The following is a 22,881-nucleotide window of genomic DNA, read 5'->3' as shown; positions in this document are numbered from 1 at the left end:
TGAGTGGACAAGTGGTTGTTTATGGACTTGCTATATTATCCGCAAGACTCTTCAATGGTGATTGTGCACCTGCACAGTCACAACAGATGGCTGCTGGCCATCTCTACAAGGACTACAGTGGATCTGCATCTTTGATGACCCACCAATACCATTATTTCTACAAGGACTGCAGTGGGTCTGCACCTCTGGTGGCCCACCAATACCATACTCTCTACCGGGACTACAGTGGTCTGCTCTGTGATGACCTGCCTACCAATATTCTTCAAAACTTCGACTGACTCTGCAGTGGGTTTGCTCTGTTGTGGACCATTACCTGTCTGCATGTCAAGAGTCACCACTATCTTTCTGTTGGAAGGACAACACTACTTCTTCAAGACTGCATGGAAATCCACTATTTCCGTGTGCATTTTCTTTTACTGCTCAGACTTTGTGCATAAAATTGTAATTAATACTGTGATGAATGATCAGGATTGTCTTTATGGACTGTGAGAAAATTTTAGCTTTTGACCAACATTGTATCAATAAGTGTGTGCATTTGATTTCTTTGTTATTGTAATTATGAAAAATTTTTTCAAATCTGTATTGGCCACTGCCCAAAACAATTTGTAAAATTTTTTGTGGGGAGCATGGGGGCTATGTAAGTAGGCTGTTTATGTTTTCTTATTGGCAACGTTACGTAGCGCTCTGTATGAAAATCACTGGCTGTGCTGAGTGCAGTCTGTGGCTAGTTAGCATTGTTGTCTGCCATTGTCGTGTTGGGCAGCGGCAGCTGGCTGTTAACAGCGCGTAGTGTTGCGCAGTTGGAGGTGAGCCGCCAGCAGTGGTGAATGTGGGGAGAGAGATGGCGGAGTTTTGAAATTTGTAATACTGGATATCATGAACTGCTATGTATATTATGATTTTTCAACACTATTAAGGTAAATACATTGTTTGTTCTCTATCAAAATCTTTCATTTGCTAACTATGCCTATCAGTAGTTAGTGCCTTCCGTAGTTTGAATCTTTTATTTAGCTGGCAGTAGTGGCGCTCGCTGTATTGCAGTAGTTCGAGTAACGAAGATTTTTGTGAGGTAAGTGATTTGTGAAAGGTATAGGTTAATGTTAGTCAGGGCCATTCTTTTGTAGGGATTATTGAAAGTGAGACTGCGTTGCGCTAAAAAAATTTTGTGTGTCAGTTTAAGCCTAGTCTTGTATAAATTGTTGAAAGGGGACGTTTCAAAGTGTCCCACTTTAAACTTTCTATGAGATTTGTAACGCTCTCACGATGGCTAAATGTACCAGTCACGAATCTTGCCGCTCTTCTTTGGACCTTCTCAATCTCTTGAATCAGACCCAACTGGTACGGGTCCAACACAGACGAACAATACTCCAAGACTGGACGAACTAACGTATTGTAAGCTATTTCCTTTGTTGAAGGACTGCATCGCTTCAGGATTCTACCAATAAACCGCAATCTAGAGTTCGCCTTACCCTTTACTTGTGTAATCTGATCATTCCATTTGAGACCATTTCGAATAGTCACACCCAGATACTTGACGGATGTTACCGCCTCCAAGGACTGGGCATTTATTTTGTACTCGCACAGTAATGGGGATTTTCGCCTTGTTATAACAGTAGGTTACACTTAATAATATGGAGAGATTACTGCCAGTCATTACATCACGCATTTAGTTTCTGCAAATCCTCATTGATTCGTTCACAACTTTCGTGTCATACTACTTTCCTGTAGACTACACCAGCATCGGTAAACAGTCTAAGGCCGCTGTCAGTACCATCAACCAGATCGTTTATGTAAATCGCAAAAACCAGAGGACCTATTACGCTGCCCTGGGGCACACCTGAGGTTACGCTTGTTTCTGCTGAAGTCACCCCGTTCAGGACGACATACTGCTTCCTGGGTGTTAGAAAACTTTCTATCCAACCACATACGTCATCGGATAGACTGTAAGCGAGAAATTTGGAGCAGGTGACAGTGCGGAACTGAGTCGAACGCCTTTCGAAAGTCGAGAAATATGGCATCAACCTGGGAGCCGGTATCTAGAGCCTGTTGTATAAAATGCATAAAGAGGGCCAGCTGTGTCTCGCATAACCGCTGTTTCCTAAAACCGTGTTGGTTTCTGCAGATGAGCTTCTCATAGTCTAGAAAGGTCATTAAAGATGTGTTCCATGATTCTACAACAAATCGATGTCAGTGAGATTGGCCGGTAATTACGTGCATCCGATGTTCCACCCTTTTTATAGATTACTATGACCTGGGCCTTCTTCCAGATCTGTCTAAGATCGAGCACTTATGGGACATCATGGGACCAAAGTACAGCATCATCCGCAACCAGTATTAACCGTCCTTGTGTTGACCGACTACGTGCAACAGGCATGGAACTTCATCCCACAGACTAACATCCGGCACCTGTACAACACGATGCATGCATGTTCGAGATTCTGGTGGTTACACCGGTTATTAGTATACCAGTCGAAATATCGTTATTCTACATTAATTATTTTTTGGTATTGCGGTTTTTTTCCGTCAGTGTATTACTTCTTACTACTACTGCGTGAGTGGCTGCTTATAATTACCACTACACACCGAAACAACGACTAAAACAGCATCTCGTCCTGAATCGTTACTCATGCAGAACAGCTTATACAGGGAGATTCACGAAGATATGCAAATATTTTAATAAGTTATTCAACAAGTAAAACTAAAGGAAAAACTTCATACAAACATAGATCCGCAAATGTTTACTTACGGAGTTACGGTTAATAAAAGATTTTGCCTGAAATTTAGCAACTTCGCTAACATGAAGCCATCGCAAAACTTTGGGAGGTTAAAGTGAAGCACGATTTCCTTTTATTTTGTTGTTATTGGTCTGGTGAATCTAATAAAATATGTCCCAGACATGTACCTGCAGTAGTTCTCCAGAAAATTCAGAGACGCAAAGATTATTATAAAGTAAACTTGTTTACTTTCCAGTAATGTAGGAAAAAAAATGGTTCAAATGGCTCTGAGCACTATGGGACTCAACTGCTGAGGTCATTAGTCCCCTAGAACTTAGAACTAGTTAAACCTAACTAACCTAAGGACATCACAAACATCCATGCCCGAGGCAGGATTCGAACCTGCGACCGTAGCGGTCTTGCGGTTCCAGACTGCAGCGCCTTTAACCGCACGGCCACTTCGGCCGGCAGTAATGTAGAAACGTTTACGTCGTTGTTGACATCTTTTAGTGAGCTGTTTCAGTCGTTTCCTAACTTTCACACGATGAGTATTCTGTATTGGTCAGTGAAAGAACATAATATCAATAGCGCAACTAAGTGAAACCACATAGCAACTGCTGTAGTTTGTAGATTATGCATTTTAAATTAACGACACAGGAATATGCCGATACGGTGTTTATTTACAGCAAATGTGATGGTAATGCTACGTCTGCACATGACAAATATCGCGTATGTTATCCAACTCGGAGGATTCCGAATGCACGAACCATTAGTGGAGTATTTCGAATGTTACGGGAGACAGGTTCTGTACCTAGCGTTCACCTACAGTACGAGCGCTCGATAAGTGAAGACGATGATGAGGATATTATGGATCCTGTTCAAGGATGACCGGGTACCAGTACACGACATATCTCTCAACGATTAGGCATTTCACAATCTAATGTATGGCGTACACTGAAGTATCATTAACATGAACAAAAAGTGCACCATTTACATCCGGGAGATCCTGACCTTCGGTAGGAGTTGTGGAACTGGTTAAATAGTAATCGACAGTGCCACAAATACATTTTATTTACAAATGAGCCACAATTTACTCGATACGGCATAAACAACTTACATAACGAGCACGTTGGGTCTGAAGCAAGCGCACATGCAACAGTGCAAAGTAATTTCCAGCATCGATTTAGCATAAATGTGTGATGTGGTATAAGCAACATACACTTTATTAGACCACTCATTTTCTCAGGATGTCTAACTGGCGAGACGTACTTAAAATTCCTTTAAGAAAAAATGCCCCGCTTTCTCGAAAATGTTCCGCTTGCTACACGATTGCAAATGTATTTTCAACGTGACGGCGCACTTCCATATTTCACCAACGACGTTACTGCACATGTAAATGAACATTGTCCCCAGAAATGGACTGGTCGTGGTGCTACGCGTCTGTGGCCACCCATATCGCCCGAGTTAATACCCATGGATTTTTGTGTATGAGCATGGATGAAAGACATACACTCCTGGAAATTGAAATAAGAACACCGTGAATTCATTGTCCCAGGAAGGGGAAACTTTATTGACACATTCCTGGGGTCAGATACATCACATGATCACACTGACAGAACCACAGGCACATAGACACAGGCAACAGAGCATGCACAATGTCGGCACTAGTACAGTGTATATCCACCTTTCGCAGCAATGCAGGCTGCTATTCTCCCATGGAGACGATCGTAGAGATGCTGGATGTAGTCCTGTGGAACGGCTTGCCATGCCATTTCCACCTGGCGCCTCAGTTGGACCAGCGTTCGTGCTGGACGTGCAGACCGCGTGAGACGACGCTTCATCCAGTCCCAAACATGCTCAATGGGGGACAGATCCGGAGATCTTGCTGGCCAGGGTAGTTGACTTACACCTTCTATAGCACGTTGGGTGGCACGGGATACATGCGGACGTGCATTGTCCTGTTGGAACAGCAAGTTCCCTTGCCGGTCTAGGAATGGTAGAACGATGGGTTCGATGACGGTTTGGATGTACCGTGCACTATTCAGTGTCCCCTCGACGATCACCAGTGGTGTACGGCCAGTGTAGGAGATCGCTCCCCACACCATGATGCCGGGTGTTGGCCCTGTGTGCCTCGGTCGTATGCAGTCCTGATTGTGGCGCTCACCTGCACGGCGCCAAACACGCATACGACCATCATTGGCACCAAGGCAGAAGCGACTCTCATCGCTGAAGACGACACGTCTCCATTCGTCCCTCCATTCACGCCTGTCGCGACACCACTGGAGGCGGGCTGCACGATGTTGGGGCATGAGCGGAAGACGGCCTAACGGTGTGCGGGACCGTAGCTCAGCTTCATGGAGACGGTTGCGAATGGTCCTCGCCGATACCCCAGGAGCAACAGTGCCCCTAATTTGCTTGGAAGTGGCGGTGCGGTCCCCTACGGCACTGCGTAGGATCCTACGGTCTTGGCGTGCATCCGTGCGTCGCTGCGGTCCGGTCCCAGGTCGACGGGCACGTGCACCTTCCGCCGACCACTGGCGACAACATCGATGTACTGTGGAGACCTCACGCCCCACGTGTTGAGCAATTCGGCGGTACGTCCACCCGGCCTCCCGCATGCCCACTATACGCCCTCGCTCAAAGTCCGTCAACTGCACATACGGTTCACGTCCACGCTGTCGCGGCATGCTACCAGTGTTAAAGACTGCGATGGAGCTCCGTATGCCACGGCAAACTGGCTGACACTGACGGCGGCGGTGCACAAATGCTGCGCAGCTAGCGCCATTCGACGGCCAACACCGCGGTTCCTGGTGTGTCCGCTGTGCCGTGCGTGTGATCATTGCTTGTACAGCCCTCTCGCAGTGTCCGGAGCAAGTATGGTGGGTCTGACACACCGGTGTCAATGTGTTGTTTTTTCCATTTCCAGGAGTGTAGTTTATGAGGACAATGACAATACACGTGAGGCGTTACTTACACGCATTATGAATGCAGTAGACGAAATTAAGTACAACCTTGTGGAACTGAAACGAGCAACAAAATCTGTTCATACACGTGCAGTTAAATGCAGTGAACTCGGTGGAGACATTTTTGAATATTTATTGTGAATGTACTGTGAAACTGTATGTACACTTACAACTTCCTTCACATGTCTTATGATATTAATAAAAGCAGAGTATTTGGCACATTCATACAGTTTCAGTTAACGTTATTACCATCATTTTTCCAAAATTAAATTCTCTACGACTTCTATTGAAAAAACAAATTGGGTAAGTAGTTAATAAATTACAAATTTTGAAAAAATTACTTCTTCGCTTCTCTGGGTGTTCTGGAGAACTACTGCAGATACACGTGTGCGACATGTTTTATTAGATTCACCTACAGGGTGAAAAGTATTTAAACCGACAAACTTTGGGAGGCTGTAGGGGACATCTAAACAAATATTTTTCCCTGAAGTCCTTATGTCCTATGAGGATTATTTAAACCGGTGGAGGCCGTATTAAGCTCTTCAGTTGTTAGAGGCCGTATTACGATCTTCAGTTGTTAGATGGCGTATTACGCTCTTCAGTTGTAGGCAACTTCTGTCCACCAGTGTAGTAGTGCCTTGTCTCTGTTTACTAATGGAGCGATACACCTGGAGTAAGTACATTGATATGGTTGGTGCGTACTACGTAGCGCACCACAACGGACGAGCAGGACAGCGGGTTTATCAACTACCCGCTCCCTACGAGACAACGCATGTGGTTCCAACAGGACGGGGAGCCGGCACTTTTCAGTCGTCATGTGCGTCGATTCCTGGACCGAAACGTGGATTGGCAGAGGTGGTTCTGTACCATGACCTGCTCGATCCCCAGATATGTCCCCTATGGACTTTTTTATGTGGGGAGAGATGTGCAACCTTGTTTACGCTACTCATGTTGCATCAGAAGAGGATCTGGTTGCGCGGATAGTAGCAGCAGCAGGAACAATTCAGGATACTCTTGGGGTTTTTGCCCGTGTCAGAACATGATCCGACGGTGTAACCTTTGTTTACGTGTCAATGGTGGCACATTTGAAAATCTACTGTAATTGAAATTGGGTTGTGTTAATGTGTTGTCTCTTGGTCATAAAAAATGGAAAAGTGTTTGTTGGTTTAATTAATTGTGTCGCCAGAGAATTCTTCCTCTACCGGTTTAACTACTCCTTATACGAAAAAATTACATTAGGGAAAAATATTTGTTTTGATTCCCCTGTATAACAACAAAAGAAATAGAAATCGTGCTTTACTTTAATCTCCTACAGTTTTGCGATGGCTTAATATTAACGAAGTTGCTAAATTTCCGGCAAAATCTTTTATTAGCCGTAACTCCGTAACCAAACATATGTCGACCTATGTTTATATGAACTTTTTTCTTAAGTTTTACTTGTAGAATAACATATTAAAATATTTGCATAACTTCCTGACTCTGTATACTACTACACAATGAGCCACACCTCTTCCTTGTGACGCTCACATTGCCCATATCAACCAGATGAAAACTGATATTTACACCTACTCCAAAATGCAACTTACAAGCAGAACTCAACCCTTGGCAAAACCTCTGACTTGGCATGACACTTGCAGTAAAACCGCCAGCTGTCCTCCCACCATCTGTTCCGGCGCACTGGCTGTTGACATGCTGGCGTGGTCCAGTGACAGACTGGTGATCGAGATGAATATTTTATTATATTTCTGTTGCACATATCGTTGTTGTCAACATGCCCGACTTTGCCCAGCGGACGGCTGCCTTTCGCCCTGGCGAAGAGGCACGCGCATCAGCATTATGTGATGCTGATGTTAAACTGGCAGTAATGTACTGGCTTGTCATTCGGCCAAGGCCCAAACGTTAGCGGCGCTCTTCTTCTTGTGCTGTGACTGTGTCTCGCTGTAGAAAGCCCACGCTCAGGCAACTCAGGCCCAGCTCCTGTCTCTGTGATAACGAGGGAAGGGTGGCGACCATTGGACGTGACCCATCTGTCCCATGGCAGGATTCTGCCGTGCCGACAGCAGACACGATGGCAGGTCGGTGGCACTGTGGCACCAAGCCCCGCAAGGTGGGGTAAGTCTACGTGCAGGAGGTGGCCAGTCTCGAACCCATGACTGCAGATGGTGGTGCCCAGTCATCCCGTCGTCTGGCGCAACGCAGACATCATAGTTATACTGCTGGACTCTGAATTAATCTGTGTCAAAATGGACTGTTATTTATATGGCTCTGTGGCGCATTTGTTGAGCTACTGCATGGCACCCAATCACGTAGCTCTCAACATGGTTCTGTCTCTGGAGTGGTGACACTGCCCCGCCCGCTCTGGCTATTACTGCTGCTTGTTACAGGTTTTACTGAGCATCCCTTGCCCTTTTCGCAATAGTTCTGAATACAAGTTGCTATAATCTAAATGTCTTCACACTTTGCTTAGTGCCAGTGATAGGTATGCAACATTCCGTTCAAAAATGGCTCTGAGCACTATGCGACTTAACTTCTAAGGTCATCAGTCGCCTAGAACTTAGAACTAATTAAACCTAACTAACCTAAGGACATCACACACATCCATGCCCGAGGCAGGATTCGAACCTGCGACCGTAGCGGTCACGCGGTTCCAGACTGAAGCGCCTTTAACCGCACGGCCACACCGGCCGGCCGCAACATTCCGTGGTATGCAACACTCCGTGGCGGCTTATTTACAAATTCCCACAAGTTTTACTCAACAACAGGTAGCAACACTACTGTATGGAGGATGCTCAGTGAAAGTGAATCCAAGGCGTCGGATTGCTGCAGATGTCGCAGCACTCGTGCGTTGTCCAGCATTGTCGTGCTGAAGGAGAGGGTGGTCCATGTGTAGACGAACTCTTCGAATTCGAAATTCGATTACAGCACGCTGTTTCTCACACACCAGCACAGTTACAAGTGCACCGCTAAAGAGTCACAAGGACTCGGGACACAAGGACTCCGAACCGCAACTTAGCATTTTTTGTGTATATACGTGAACGCCAGAGCTGGAAGAATCGATAAGGGACAGGCAAGCGGTGACTGAAAATTGAACACCGAACCTTCAGATTCATACACTCTTACCCAGTCAAGTATCAAGCTAAACGCTTATAATGGAGAGATGTCAACGCAGCTTCAATTAAAAAATCTTTACCCCGCTAGAAGTTTCTATCCTCGTATTGCATGTAGTTACTTGTCAGAAAGTCGTTTCCATTACTTGAATAAAGAATTTCGACCTGCAGCTGCGGAGTATAAATATTTTTCGCCGTTACGGAAGCACGTTGCTTTTCAGTAACTGTTGCAAAGCTTTTATATACAAATTGATTTTTTTAATGTATGAGGGCATGCTGAGAAGTAATGACGCCGAAATTTTTGTGTGAAAGCTCTTAAAGATTATTAAATAAAACAAACGTTATTAACATTCTACATCTTCATTCTTCATGTCCACGTACTTGCAGCCCTCTACTGCTAGAGGGCACCGATTTGTAGCATGTAATATGGCTGTGTGTAACGTCACTATGTCGGTGCTTGAGAAAACAGCGTGCTGTAACCGAGTTTCCAATTCAAAGAAGTCGTCCACGGACGGAGCGCCTTCTGCTTCAGCACGACAATGCCATTCCACACACGAGCATTGCGACGTCTGCAACAGACCTGCGCCTTGAATTCAATGTCTCCCATCATCCCCCATACAGCCACGACTTGGCACCATCCGATTTTCATGTTCAACAGTTAAATAATGGTAAAGCGGTGCAACCAGAGACAAGGTTGTAGCTCCGCCAACAAAGTCAGTCATGTGATGGTATCAAGAAACTGGAAATGTGTTCATCTCCAGGGTGGCTACGCTCAGAAATACACTACTGGCCATTAAAATTGCCACACCAATAACAAATGCAGATGAAAAACGGGTATTCATTGGACAAATATATTACACTAGAACTGACATGTGATTACATTTTCACGCAGTTTGGGTGCATAGATCATGAGAAATCAGTACTCAGAACAACCACCTCAGGCCGAAATAACGGCCTTGATACGCCTGGGCATTGAGTCAAACAGAGCTTGGATGGCGTGTACAGGTACAGCTGCCCATGCAGCTTCAACACGATACCACAGTTCATCAAGAGTAGTGACTCGCCAGTTGCTCGGCCACCATGGACAAGACGTTTTAAATTGGTGAGAGATCTGGAGAATGTCCTGGCCAGGGCAGCAGTAGAACATTTTCTGTATACAGAAAGGCCCGTACGGGACCTGCAACATGCGGTCGTGCATTATCCTGCTGAAATGTATGGTTTCGCAGGGATCGAATGAAGAGCAGAGCCACGGGTCGTAACACATCTGAAATGTAACGTCCACTGTTCAAAGTGCCGTCAATGCGAACAAGAGGTGACTGAGACGTGTAACTAATGGCACCCCATACCATCACGCCGGGTGATACGCCAGTATGGCGATGACGAATACACGCTTCCAATGTGCGTTCACCGTAATGTCGCCAAACACGGATGCGACCATCATGATGCTGTAAACAGAACCTGGATTCATCGTAAAAATGACGTTTTGCCATTCGTACACCCAGATTCGTCGTTGAGTACACCATCGCAGGCGCTCCTGTCTGTGAGACAGCGTCAAGGGTAACCGCAGCCGTGGTCTCCGAGCTGATAGTTCATGCTGCTGCAAACGACGACGAACTGTTCGTTCAGATGGTTGTTGTCTTGCAAACTTCCCTATCTGTTGACTCAGCGATCGAGACGTGGTTGCACGATCCGTTACAGCCATGCGGATAAGATGCCCGTCATCTCAACTGCTAGTGATACGAGGCCGTTGGGATCCAGCACGGCGTTCCGTATTACCCTCCTGAACCCACCGATTCCATAATCTGCTAACAGTCACTGGATCTCGACCAACGCGAGCAGCAATGTCGTGATACGATAAACAGCAATCGCGATAGGCTACAACCCGACCTTTATCAAAGTCGGAAACGTGATAGTACGCATTCCTCCTCCTTACGCGAGGCATCACAACAACGTACACCAGGCAACGCCGGTCAACTGCTGTTTGTGTATGAGAAATCCTTTGGAAACTTTCCTCATGTCAGCACGTTATAGGTATCGCCACCGGCGCCAACCATGTGTGAATGCTCTGAAAAGCTAATCATTTGCATATCACAGCATCTTCTTCGTGTCGGTTAAATTTCGGATCTGTAGCGCGTCATCTTCGTGGTGTAGCAATTTTAATGGCCAGTAGTGTAAATATGAAGACATAGAGAATAAAGGTGTAGAATGTAAAGAGCGTTCGTTTTATTTAAAAGGCTCCGAGAGTTTATACGTAAAAGATCCGGGGGATTTTATAATTTACTCTAGAGAAAATTGGTTAATGGTACACTAAACCATAGTTTGAAAGACCACGAGAAAGGAAAGTGTGTTTCCCTATTCCTGCTAGACGTCTACAATACTTGTAAGCGTCTAAATCACGTATTCACGCTACATTTTTATGTTTCGGCTTTTGCGCCATGTCTGGACAGAAGATCAAAGGAACTAAACCTTTTCTCGACGGTAAAATGAAATGGTTTCGAGGAGCGAGCTGCACGCTCGAGCAGAGCGCGTGCTGTGACCGGTGCACCCTCGCACGCTCTCCAGCGGACGAGTGTCCTCAGAAGACAAGTGCTCGCGAGTCGCGCGGCAAAGCCTGTTCTTTTCAGTTGTCAAGGGCGGCGACGCTCCGCGCGCAAGATGCCTCCACGCGCCCCACCGAATCGGAGGGCGTTGCCCCTGCTGCTTATGCAGCACACGCTACGCGCCGACAGGAAGCTGTGAGGCAGTTTCACTGCCAGCGTCGGGTATTTATTGGCGTCGGGGGACAATGCAAGTAAGTAGCGGAACGTCACGTCCGGCTGGACGGCGGCATGTTTCAAGTAGTAAACGCTTCTTCTCAGACCCACTGCCGTTTGTTTAGTACCGCCTCTGATTTATCATCATTCTTCTGGCCGTGTCATTTATGAAAGATTCATTTGGGGGGACCATACCGAGATGAAGCGGTAGAGTTCAGCCAGGTACCCCGCGCTGCTTACAGAATCAAACGAACAATGTGCTATCACATCCATATCCTCCCTATTTCGCTTACAATTGCTCGTATATTACAGAAATTGTAGATTACTGTTTATTAAACACAGATTATGAACAATGGAGAAATCAGATACGCCACACGTGCAACCACACTTTAAAAAAAAAAAAAAAAGGAAAAAGTTTGCTGCAGGATTTTCAGCCAAAAGATGATGAACTAGAGCAATACCCATCATGTGTAACTAAGAACAATAGGCAACATTTGAGAAAATTAAGACTTACGTTTCCCATGAAGACACGTTCATTTTTATCGTCAGGTATTTGAGAAGTTAAACAATAAAACAGAAAGTTTCGTTTATGGGGAAGGTGACACTGCCTGTCGTAGAAATACTATGTTGGGTGGTGATACAAATCATGGAAAGGAAATAAAGCGCCGGGAGACTGCTCCCAGAAACATTAAAAATACCGCACCCAGAGGGAAGTAAGGCACAGACACGAAACTTTGAAAATGAGTACAGAGAATATCCGAATTATGCAAGTGTGGCGCCTATGCGCATGCCCAGACGCCATGTAGTGGCACAGCAATCGGGCAGGGGACCCTGTTTCAACGGCGCATAGTGGACGAGTTATAACGCTCCCACTGCTGCCACTGCTGTAATATAACCTCAAAGCTGGAGGCAGTTCGTATAGTGAAACTACTTTTATTGAGGCAATTACAGTATAAAGAAAAAGAGCAGTGTTACCCTCTGGAATTTTGTTATGTTGACCTAACGGAAGTGGCTTATCGGAAGGGTAAGTCAGAATTACGTATATGTTTAAACGGTAACAAATAAAATTTGCCTATCCACACTGTACAAATAATAAATCAAACGGTCGCCAGCCTAATTAGGCATAAGAATGAGTAACATTCCCATTCAAGAAAATTGATATGAGTAACTTTAATAGACAAACACAACCTATACTTTGCCACACAAGAGTGCAATGAACTCTAGCGCAAGCATATGTTAACGTTAAGGTGGGAGCTGATATTCAGAGCAGAACAAACTATTTGCCTAAGTACAATAGATACTGACACACATTATTGTCTTCAGAGCTTAGTCAAGATGGTCTCAACAATATTACTATCAATATTCACCATAGAATTGGACATAGGTTAAGTCTCTCTCAGCTAATACCTTTCTACATAGAATAAAATTTAAATGAAATGCACTGACAAACACTTTCTCACTGATCTATGACTGAAGCAGTTACTGTAATCATAACAAATGGTCTAGCTATCAAATGTTTCCTACTAGTGATCACCATAAACAATGATATGCGCTTTCCTATACACATGGGATCCTTATTTTAGCAAACATAACCATGAAACTTTCTTCAGTAATTTGACCTGTTACTGCAGTAAAACACAACATAAAACATCAAGCATTGACTCTCCTGGTACAGTGGACAACAAGCTACATTATTCATTTACTGAACAAAATTTTGTAGCCTCAGTATGAGTAAGTATTCTATTAGCTTTGAAATAACAGCAAATTGTTTTAAGACCTAATTGAATTTATCTGCTTCTTTATTCTCGATAATTCTTTGAAAACCCATAGATTTTCAAAGCAACAACTTTGATTGTACATTTAACTTTAACAAACAGTTACCATGGCACATACTTTATCCACATTAATTTTAACCAAAAATTTTAATGTTTTAAACAGGCCTTTTAATGTAACACACTGGTATTTGAAATTCCTTCAATTAGGATACTCGGTAAGCACTTTAACACGGGAAGGACCCTGATTGGATAAGTGACTGAGGATAAAAAATCAGGACAGGTACAAGAGTTGGTATAAATTATGTTATATTTGGGCACACTGAAATATCCAATGAGCTGATCCTTCGCTGTACAATTCTACTATTTCCTGGTCCCTTTTCACTGATTGCCCAATGTGGTGGCGAGTGCATGTTGTTGGATGGAGGTGCAGACAGACAAGCTGGACTCTGTCATTTCTTGGTGGCGAAGATAGATATTAATTTCACAGTATTGCCAGCATATTACTCCATTCATCCGAGGCTTTAACACGTATTGAAACGGCATTAAAAGCCCCTCTCGGCACCAGCAAAAATCACAGCCATTACATGACCTGTTAGCGGTTCAGTAGCTCGTCTCCGACTGACTCTTTGTTCCACCTTTCTATCCAAGCCAACCACATTTTGAGCACGCTGCATGATTCCGTTCCAGAGGGGAACCACAACATCTATACATATAAAGTGAGGATCAGCAATTACATAACAGCAACCAAACATATTAAATAAAATAGATCAGTTACACATATTGACAATTCTACATAAAATTATTTGAACAAATTTTCAGTTATATATAATAAGTTTTGTCTCCCTCCAAGTGAGGCAAAGAATTTAAATAATAAAGACAATACATTACATATGATTAAACCAGGACATCGAAGTTTCTACAAAGCAAAGAGAACACATTTTTATACAGTACCGAATGAATCATAGAATAATTACAGAAGCTTAACGATGGAATGTTGAACGGAACAGAAAGCAAAATGAATCAGGAAAAGGTATGTAGTGTCTAAGCTATAGTTGACACACACAGTGGTTACGGTTACTCCAAGCCACACCACAAGTTGGGAAAGGGGGCAAAATTTCTAGTCGTTTACTATCGAGTTGAGATTTTCACACCCAAATGTTTTATTCATATCTTACAAAAACTAGCAGTACCCCCAATAAACAGCCTTTTAAACATGCCGCTAACGCCAATAAAGTAATTTATAGCAATACAACAGTTTAAAAAATTTAAAGAACATTAGTAAACAGGCTACTAAAGTAAATACAGAATTTGTTAATAAAGTACGGTGAGGTAGTGAAGCTACCAACACCGCCATTTAAAAAAATCAAAGGTCTCAGCAAACACACGATTAATGACAATAAAGGAATGGAGAAATTTAAAAAAGGTTTTTAAACAAAAGTGTCCTGGAATATCATTAGAACATAACAGATATGACGGACTCTTGTAAGGCGGCCACAAATCACCCACTCAGGGATGCTCAGGCTAGGCAGAATACTGACCAATTTAAATACACCCGTAAACACAATTGCCACTCTCAGGCTGGTCACTGCACCGACTTTTAGCCAGCGAAAACTTGTAATAAGATGGCTTAACTTGCTGACAGAATTAGAGCTAACCTCGTGCAAGGAAACATTACACGCCACAGTCCTGAATGAGCGACCACATGATCAACCAACAAGAAGCATGAATGTACTCATAACACACGACAGAATAGCGAAACAATTAAACGGCTAAAACTACACCTCCCATCGGGCAGTAATGAGAGGAGGAGAAAGAACACGGTCTTCAATTACACCGGTGTCGGGGGACAGGAAACCTGGTCGCCGGAGGCCACAAGGCAGAAGAGACACGGTTTACGCAAACTTATTACTTAATGATTAACTTGCAATTATGTTCGAACAGGCAGTACACGACCTCCGATGGGCAGGATCCACACATCCGACTGCGCACGCGTCGCCAGTGTACCCGACACGCCACGGTCACGTGACAACACGCTCTGTCATCGGAGTTCACGTCGTCTCTGCAACGTTGACGGGTCGTGAACGGTCCTTCATTTTAGGTGTCTCCTTTTTAAACTCCAGTGTTGAAACTGAGGTCTTAAAGAAGCTTGTTAACGTCCCACCACGGTGAAATGAACTACTCGTGGGGCGATTCTGTATACAACCAACTCGTGGGGAGCTCTTCCGTCAACTCCATCCGCTCGTTAGACACAACCGACATACATCACGTGGCGACTCGGTACAACCGACCACGCCTGCTTCCCGCTGGAGAGCCACACTGCCCTCCCGTGTCCGCCAGACTCTCTCTGCGCGCAACGCCCCTACTTCCGCGCCACCACATGAAGTTACCACCGGTCGAAGATCTCACTTCGTCCATAGCAGTTTCCCGGAAACAAGAACGCACATATCGATAACAGAGGGAAAAGACAACCAAGCAGCCCCTTTATGACAGACAACATATCAAACAAACATGTCAGGGGAAGAAAAGGAAAACCAGTGCAATTTAAACACAAGGTGTAGCACGAGTCGATGCACGGCTCAATAGTGTTACAGAGTCATACACTCGACGATCACATCCTGACTCGAGGAGGACTTAAGTAGGCGCAGCGTGCCAGGTAGCCTTGTTGGACGACATTTATTGCTGTTAAGTCAGTTTGAGAGGGGCCTAATGACCGCAAGCTGGTCGGCACTCCGTGTGGTTCTCCAGGTCGGTCGTTGGAGTGTTCCATCATACCGTGTTGCGAGCAGTGGATACCAGACGGCGTCCACGAGCGACGTATCGGGTCTGGAGCGATCAGCAAGACGACGAGGCGCGAGGACCACAGGATCGTGCGACGAAAGGTATGGGATACGGCAGTCACTCGCTGCGCGATGCAAGCAGCTGTTCAGTTGCCAGTTGTTCCACAAACCATTCCAGACGCCTTGCGAATGCGAATTTGCAATCCAGGCGCCCTTGTCGTGTCTTGCGTTAACACCGAGACATCGGCGATTCCATCTACAGTTGTGCCAAGCCAGATGAACGTGGACTTCCGCAGACTGACAAAATGTCGTGTTTAGTGATGAAACCGTTTCATTTTGGGGATGGATGGTGGCAGCATACACGTACGGAGGCAGCCTGCTGAACGCTACAGATCCACCCACGTCGTTGCGAGCCACGCCACCCTCACAACTAGCGTAATGTTCGGGGAGGGCCACATCCTCTGACAGCCGGTCACCTCTAACCTTAACTGGCCAGCGTCATGGTGATGCCATTCTTCGACCTCGTGTGGGACCTTTCTTACTTAGTCTACCACGGGCACTTTTCCAGCAAGATAATATTCGTCCGCATACGGCTCGAGCTGTTCAAGACTTCCTGAGTCATGTTCCATCTCTACCATGGTTCCCCGGACATGTCGCCTGTACGACATGTGTGGGAGCAGCTGGAACGCGAGGTCCCGCCGTGTCACTCTGTACGTGAACTGGAGGTGCCTGTTGTAGATTTACGAGCCAGGCTGCCGCAGAACCACATCATATGTTTAATCAAGTCGATGGCGGATGGTTTTGCAGCATGTACTGCAGCAGAAGGTGGTCCAACGCGTTACTCATGTTGCTACGTATTTTTTACTTGAATTCGGCGTATTTTTTTTACTTGTCCTGATTTTGGGATCATGTGAACCTCTCATCTGTATAACTGTGGCCAATAAATTTCATTTCGATCCGATGCTCCCTTCTTGCTGACCTATTTTCAATGTTCCTAAGAGTATGATATTAACATCTTGTTTATACCAATAGCTATTTAATATTGCTGTAATTCTGAGAAGATTAAGGCCATCAGACTGTGTCTTACATCTAACCAGGCATTCTACATATTTTATATTATATTCACATTAGGACGCAGTTCTTATAAAATACTTACAATCAATGCGGGCTATAATACTAAGGCATAAGTTTGACATAAATAGTGGAAAACAACATTAGTCACATGAGGAAAGAATTGAGTTAATTGTAGGTCATATCCGAATCAAATCTTCACGATGCTTTCGACGGGTGGTGGAGCTTGGTTCAAATGGCTCTGAGCACTATGGGACTTAACATCTATGGTCATCAGTCCCCTAGAACTTAGAACTACTTAAACCTAACAAACCTAAGGACAGCACACAACACCCAGCCATCACGAGGCAGAGAAAATCCCTGACCCTGCCGGGAATCGAACACGGGAACGGGGAGCTTGGTGCCAATGATTGAGAGGCCTATGCATCTTCTTCAATGTTCTCTATTGATTCCTGACATATCGGGACAACGTTCACAACTGCAGTATCTTGTGTTCTCGGTACGACTTCTGGCTGCCATTAAATATTGTATCTCTTCTCTTGCAACCTGGCGTATGAGAGAAGCGAGGTCATTGTGGTCTTCCGCAACAGCCATAGAGACCACGTTCGGTAGACGATCATACCTCTTTTGTCCGACTTACTGCAGTTCCTCGATTCGCTTGCGCCTTCTAATGAAGCCGGGTGGCATTACGCCTAATTAAGTGATCGAATTAAAGACGCTTCTTTCGTCTACACTTGAATTCTACTTTATCAATAATTGAAGCGTTCGCTTCAGACCGGCCTAGAACAATGTACTCATTCATTTATTCCGAGATGAGCTAATTTTTCCTTGATGGCGAAAAGTTTGTATTTGCTAGTGCTCATAACACTCGCTATATTCCTACAGCAGTAATCTTGTAGTGATTGTTCCATGCTTGATCAACAGAGCAGTGTTTCGTTTGTTCCATTCACTTCCGACCGAAAAAAAAAACACCAGTAGGCTCGTTTAGCTTAAACACAGCTATTAGCGATTAAAAATGTATCTTACAACACTGTAGTGCGCTGTACGATGGCAACGCCAGTAGCAGTTCACGATAATACTTCTCAGTACAGCAACACCCTCGGATAATAAAGCAAAATTGCAAAAAAATGTTCGCGAAATACGAATGCACGCTTCAAAAACAATTATTGTTCCAGCAGAAATTTCTAAACAGCTTCGAGGAATGTCTCATGGCATCATAAGAGGATGATGCTAAAATGACATGTAAGGCACAGAATGGTGTGAGACTGTATCTTCCAATGAACTTTACAACAAAAGTAAAAAAGAACGCAGTGCTGAATACTGCCGCAAAATTAGACGTTAACAGTCACGTTTCTCATAGTTAAATGCCACCTCTATTGTGCGGTAATGAAGCTACTGAGTGAAGAATTGATCATGAGAACAGTTACCACTTACATGAATATATCGAAAGCTAAAAAGCAAATTTAAGGCTCCTGCTTCACCTTCAAAATTTTGAAAAATTCAGCCTCTGTTCAGGTGGAATAACATTTGAAGTTTGCTCCACCCTGAGTCGTACTCGAAATAAAAATTGGAACCAGTTCGAAAACTTTCTTTCATGACGGTGAAACCCCAAAACATCGTAATATTTTTCTATTGGAAGGTGCATTTGTACTTTCCACTCAGTCTCATTTCACATGTTTACTATTGCACATCTATACTAATCTACAGGGTGTGCAGAAAATATGTATCGATTTTGTAGAAAACAATGGTTTTGGGATAAGATTACGCGCTAGTGCCTTGCAGGTTCATTGTAAATGTAAAAGTTGTAGTTTTTGCTGAAAACGGTGGATTGGCTTGATGGCATCGCTAAACATTTGTTCTGTTGTTACAGCTACCTGAACACTGGCCGATACTTAGAAAGGAAAAAAATCTGTGAAGGGTTTCAAAGGCTTTACCAAATAGCCCGTTGAAAACAGGGTAAAATCATACCTTCACAGATATTTGATTGTTTTGAAGAGGTTTTGACTAATATAAACGTGTACATTACACTGAAAATTGAAATTTCAACACAAACGCAAGTAAATTTGGATGTGTACATGTGCTACGTGAAAGAATGATAGGATCTCAGTAGTGTATCACTCTACTCTTTGATCCAATTTGTTTACATTGCGTATTCTCATCCAGTTTGTTTTCATTTGTAACGAAGCCACTCACATCATCATCATCATCATCATCATCATCAAGTGAAAAGTCTCACCCATTTTCCCATCCCCCTCCCACTACCTCACTCCCTCTCGTCTCCATCCAATCACAGATTGGTATTAAGATGCGGCAGCCAATCACAATCCAGGTGTGAATTCATACAAATTTCTGGCATCACGTTCAAAGATACGTGTCACTTGCTTAAAACAGTGTTATGTTCAAAGTTGTTTATAGACGCTTGTATCAAAGATACTTACGTAAAGTGGTGAGATTTTCGAATATAATTGTCTCTTAATTACGTGCGCACACACAACAAACACACACCCACCCACCAACCCACCCACCCACCCACACACACACACAAACACACTCTTTCAAAAAAAATTATCCGCGCGGGGTAGCCCCGCGCTCTGAGGCACCTTGCCACGGTCCACGCGGCTGCCCCCCCCCCCCCCCCCCCCCCGTAGGAGGCTCGAGTCCTCCTTCGGGCATGGTAAGCTTAGGGTCCGATGACCTCAGCAGTTTGGAACCATAAGACCTTACCACACATTTCCAAATTTAAAAAATTATGCGACCTCCACATGAACTACGTTAAAAAGCTGTCATGTTAAAAAAATTCCAATTATGTTTTCAGCGATGACGACAAAAATTTATTTCTGGTCTCTCTCACCAGTCGTATCTATGAATTTATTGAAAGCTGTACGGCATTCATTATGGAATATGAGCATGAGTATGAAATATATTCTCAATAAATAAACACCAAATTTCTCTTACGCAATGTGATTAAGGAATTAGAAATACGTAGATGAGTTTTACTTTAAATGCTGTTCTGTAAAATTACAAAATGTAAAATAAATTCAAATGTGCTTTACGCTCCTCTTGCTTGTCATAGCCAACAGATAACACCACTTATGAATGTCCAAAGATCTATTAATGTACCACACTTAGTTTAAAATAAAACAGAGTCTCAACTTAATTATTTTCAAAATCTCTGCTGTTTGTCAATTGCCACAATGATAATTCAATGTTTGAATCGTCTGCAAAAATACGACAGCAACACAGAAAAGTTAAACTTGTCCCAAAACTATATCAACTTGGGCCAACTACACGTCAACTTGTCGCCAAAACTGTATTAACTCGCCCAGAAAATATGAAAAATACAGATATCACAAATGGAATTATATGGTTATTGTGACAGTTGAAATTATCACAGAATATACACATTTTCAAGTAATAAAAAGTTTACCACTTGCCATGCATAATGGATAGCCCATAGCTCCGCCCCCCCCCCCCCCCCGAGCTCGAAACCATGCTTCAAGAAAATACACTTCAGTTAATTCCGAAAGTTCTCAGATGTTGTTCTGTTGAAGTATCTGGAACAAATTCGACATATAAAGACTCAGTGACCTGATGCATGTTTTCTTTGACCTTTACATGCCGAATCTTAATTTACAGTTAATTAAAATCGATCCCAGACCAAACATTTTGAATTTTTAAAAAGTTTTATATAGTCGGACCTGTTTATCTACAGCTCAACTTTTTTTCTCGAAAATGCTTCGAGAATGTTTCCACGTATCTAATATCTGGAAAGTGGGTGCAATAGGTCGTTTTCCAAAACGTATCCAGTCAAAACACGAGCATCCTTAACAGTGTGCACGAAAACCGCCCGACTGAAAACTCCATTCAGTGATAATTTTGTAGCCAGCCTTTGCCTGCTCTTTTTTTCATAGTAAGTTCAACATGTGAAATGCCCGTAAAATTACTAGCACTGAATGAGTAGTGACAGATGAATTAGAAATTGGAATAACATAATTTAGTTTTATAGTTCTCATCGAGAAGTGCGCTTTAGGCTATGAGTTAGGTCAGCAGCAGTGTCCATGTATGTTCTGGGATGAATTCAATATATGGTACAAAGATCAAGCTATGCTCCTCTGCTAACCTGTAATTTAATTCAGCAGTGTTAATTAACATGCTGTGTATATTTTTATGAGTAACACAAATATAGAAATATTTAACATCTTGGTGAATTGTGTTTGTTTTCGGTATCTTGCATATAGTGCAACTTTATTTTGGCGCAAAGGTTGATTTCTTTGAGATCTGTAACTATATTTACATATTACAATGACAACTTACACATGCTTTTTGCACTCCACAAAGCGTCAATAATTTTAGGGGAGACTTTACTTTCGAGATATCAACTACGTCGTGTTGCACCATCTTCCTGGGCAATGTTTCGTCTTTGTCATAGTGTTTGCTTGTATTGTGTGTAAGAAAAGCAGACACCCTGCTTGTGGGTTGGAGTTCAAGTGGTGCATCGTCATAGAAACACCTTCTCCCTTCATTTCTAAAATTGAGTTGCGGTTTAAATGATATGTCGTAATAACACAACTTCTCCCTCCCTTCCTTTCTAAAATCGTCTTCATTTGTCTTTTGGTTATGTTGTGTGAGTCAATGTGTATTGTCTGCATATTTTTATTTGATGTTGTTGTTGTTTAATTCTTTATTATAGGAAATAATGTCTGTAAATGTGTTAGAGAGCCTTTAGCGCACAGTTCATATTGGTAAATATTGCAGCAGTCCGATTTGTATTTAACCTCTACTATGCCTAATTCAAAAGCAATTTAAGGTTGTTAGTAACGTAGATTATGCATGCTCCATTCTCTTTGCCCCGCTAAAATGGTGTTACAGAACAATTAAGATGTGAAAATATTTAATTTGAGAATGTGTTGTGGCTTACACCAAGAGCATACTTAATTAATTACAGTCTTCGAGTAATTCACAGCGTTTATTTTTGGTGTGTTTGCGTGCTTATCTAGAATGTATCTTCAGCAGTTATATGCAAACTTAAAGTTTCAGCCGTGTATTTAACTGTTATTTGTAACTATTTAGACATGGAAATAACGTTGGGATAGTTACTTTCTGTTCTCAATAATGTTTCAGGCAACAACTTGATGGATATTTGTGTATATGAAGAAAAAAACATTTTGACACTTGATGTGAACATTGAACTTTTACGCGTTGCTGGGGTGTTTTTGCAGACAACTCACAGACTGATAGAACATTGAGACATTTGGCAAGCATCATAGATCTAAGGAATAATTAGAGGCTCAGGTGCATACTAAACCAGTTGTAGTGCAATTATCGAAGTATGGATGTCTACAAGTGTATCAGCTGTTAGTGGCAACAAACAACAAGAGCATAGAGCAAAACTAATTGATGTTATTTCACCCTTTTAAGCTTTACACAACAGTATTTACACGTGTTTTCATATTCCAGAATAAATGCTATATACTTCCTAATGTGATGTATAGACGTGACTGTTAATACAGTCCATAAACAATGGTTTGTAGTAGGGAATGAAAACACAGTTGACAACATTTTTTTAATATGACGATATTTTACACAGTTCATACGGAGGTTACATATTTTTAAAGCATATATATATATATGTGTGTGTGTGTGTGTGTGTGTGTGTGTGTCTGTGAGTGTGTGTGTGTGCGCACAATTCAGAGGTACATATGTTTGAACATGATGCTATTT

The sequence above is a fragment of the Schistocerca nitens genome, chromosome 2 (genome assembly GCF_023898315.1).
Source record: "Schistocerca nitens isolate TAMUIC-IGC-003100 chromosome 2, iqSchNite1.1, whole genome shotgun sequence".
NCBI classification, from domain to species: Eukaryota; Metazoa; Arthropoda; class Insecta; order Orthoptera; family Acrididae; genus Schistocerca; species Schistocerca nitens.
This window is presented reverse-complemented; position numbering follows the sequence as displayed.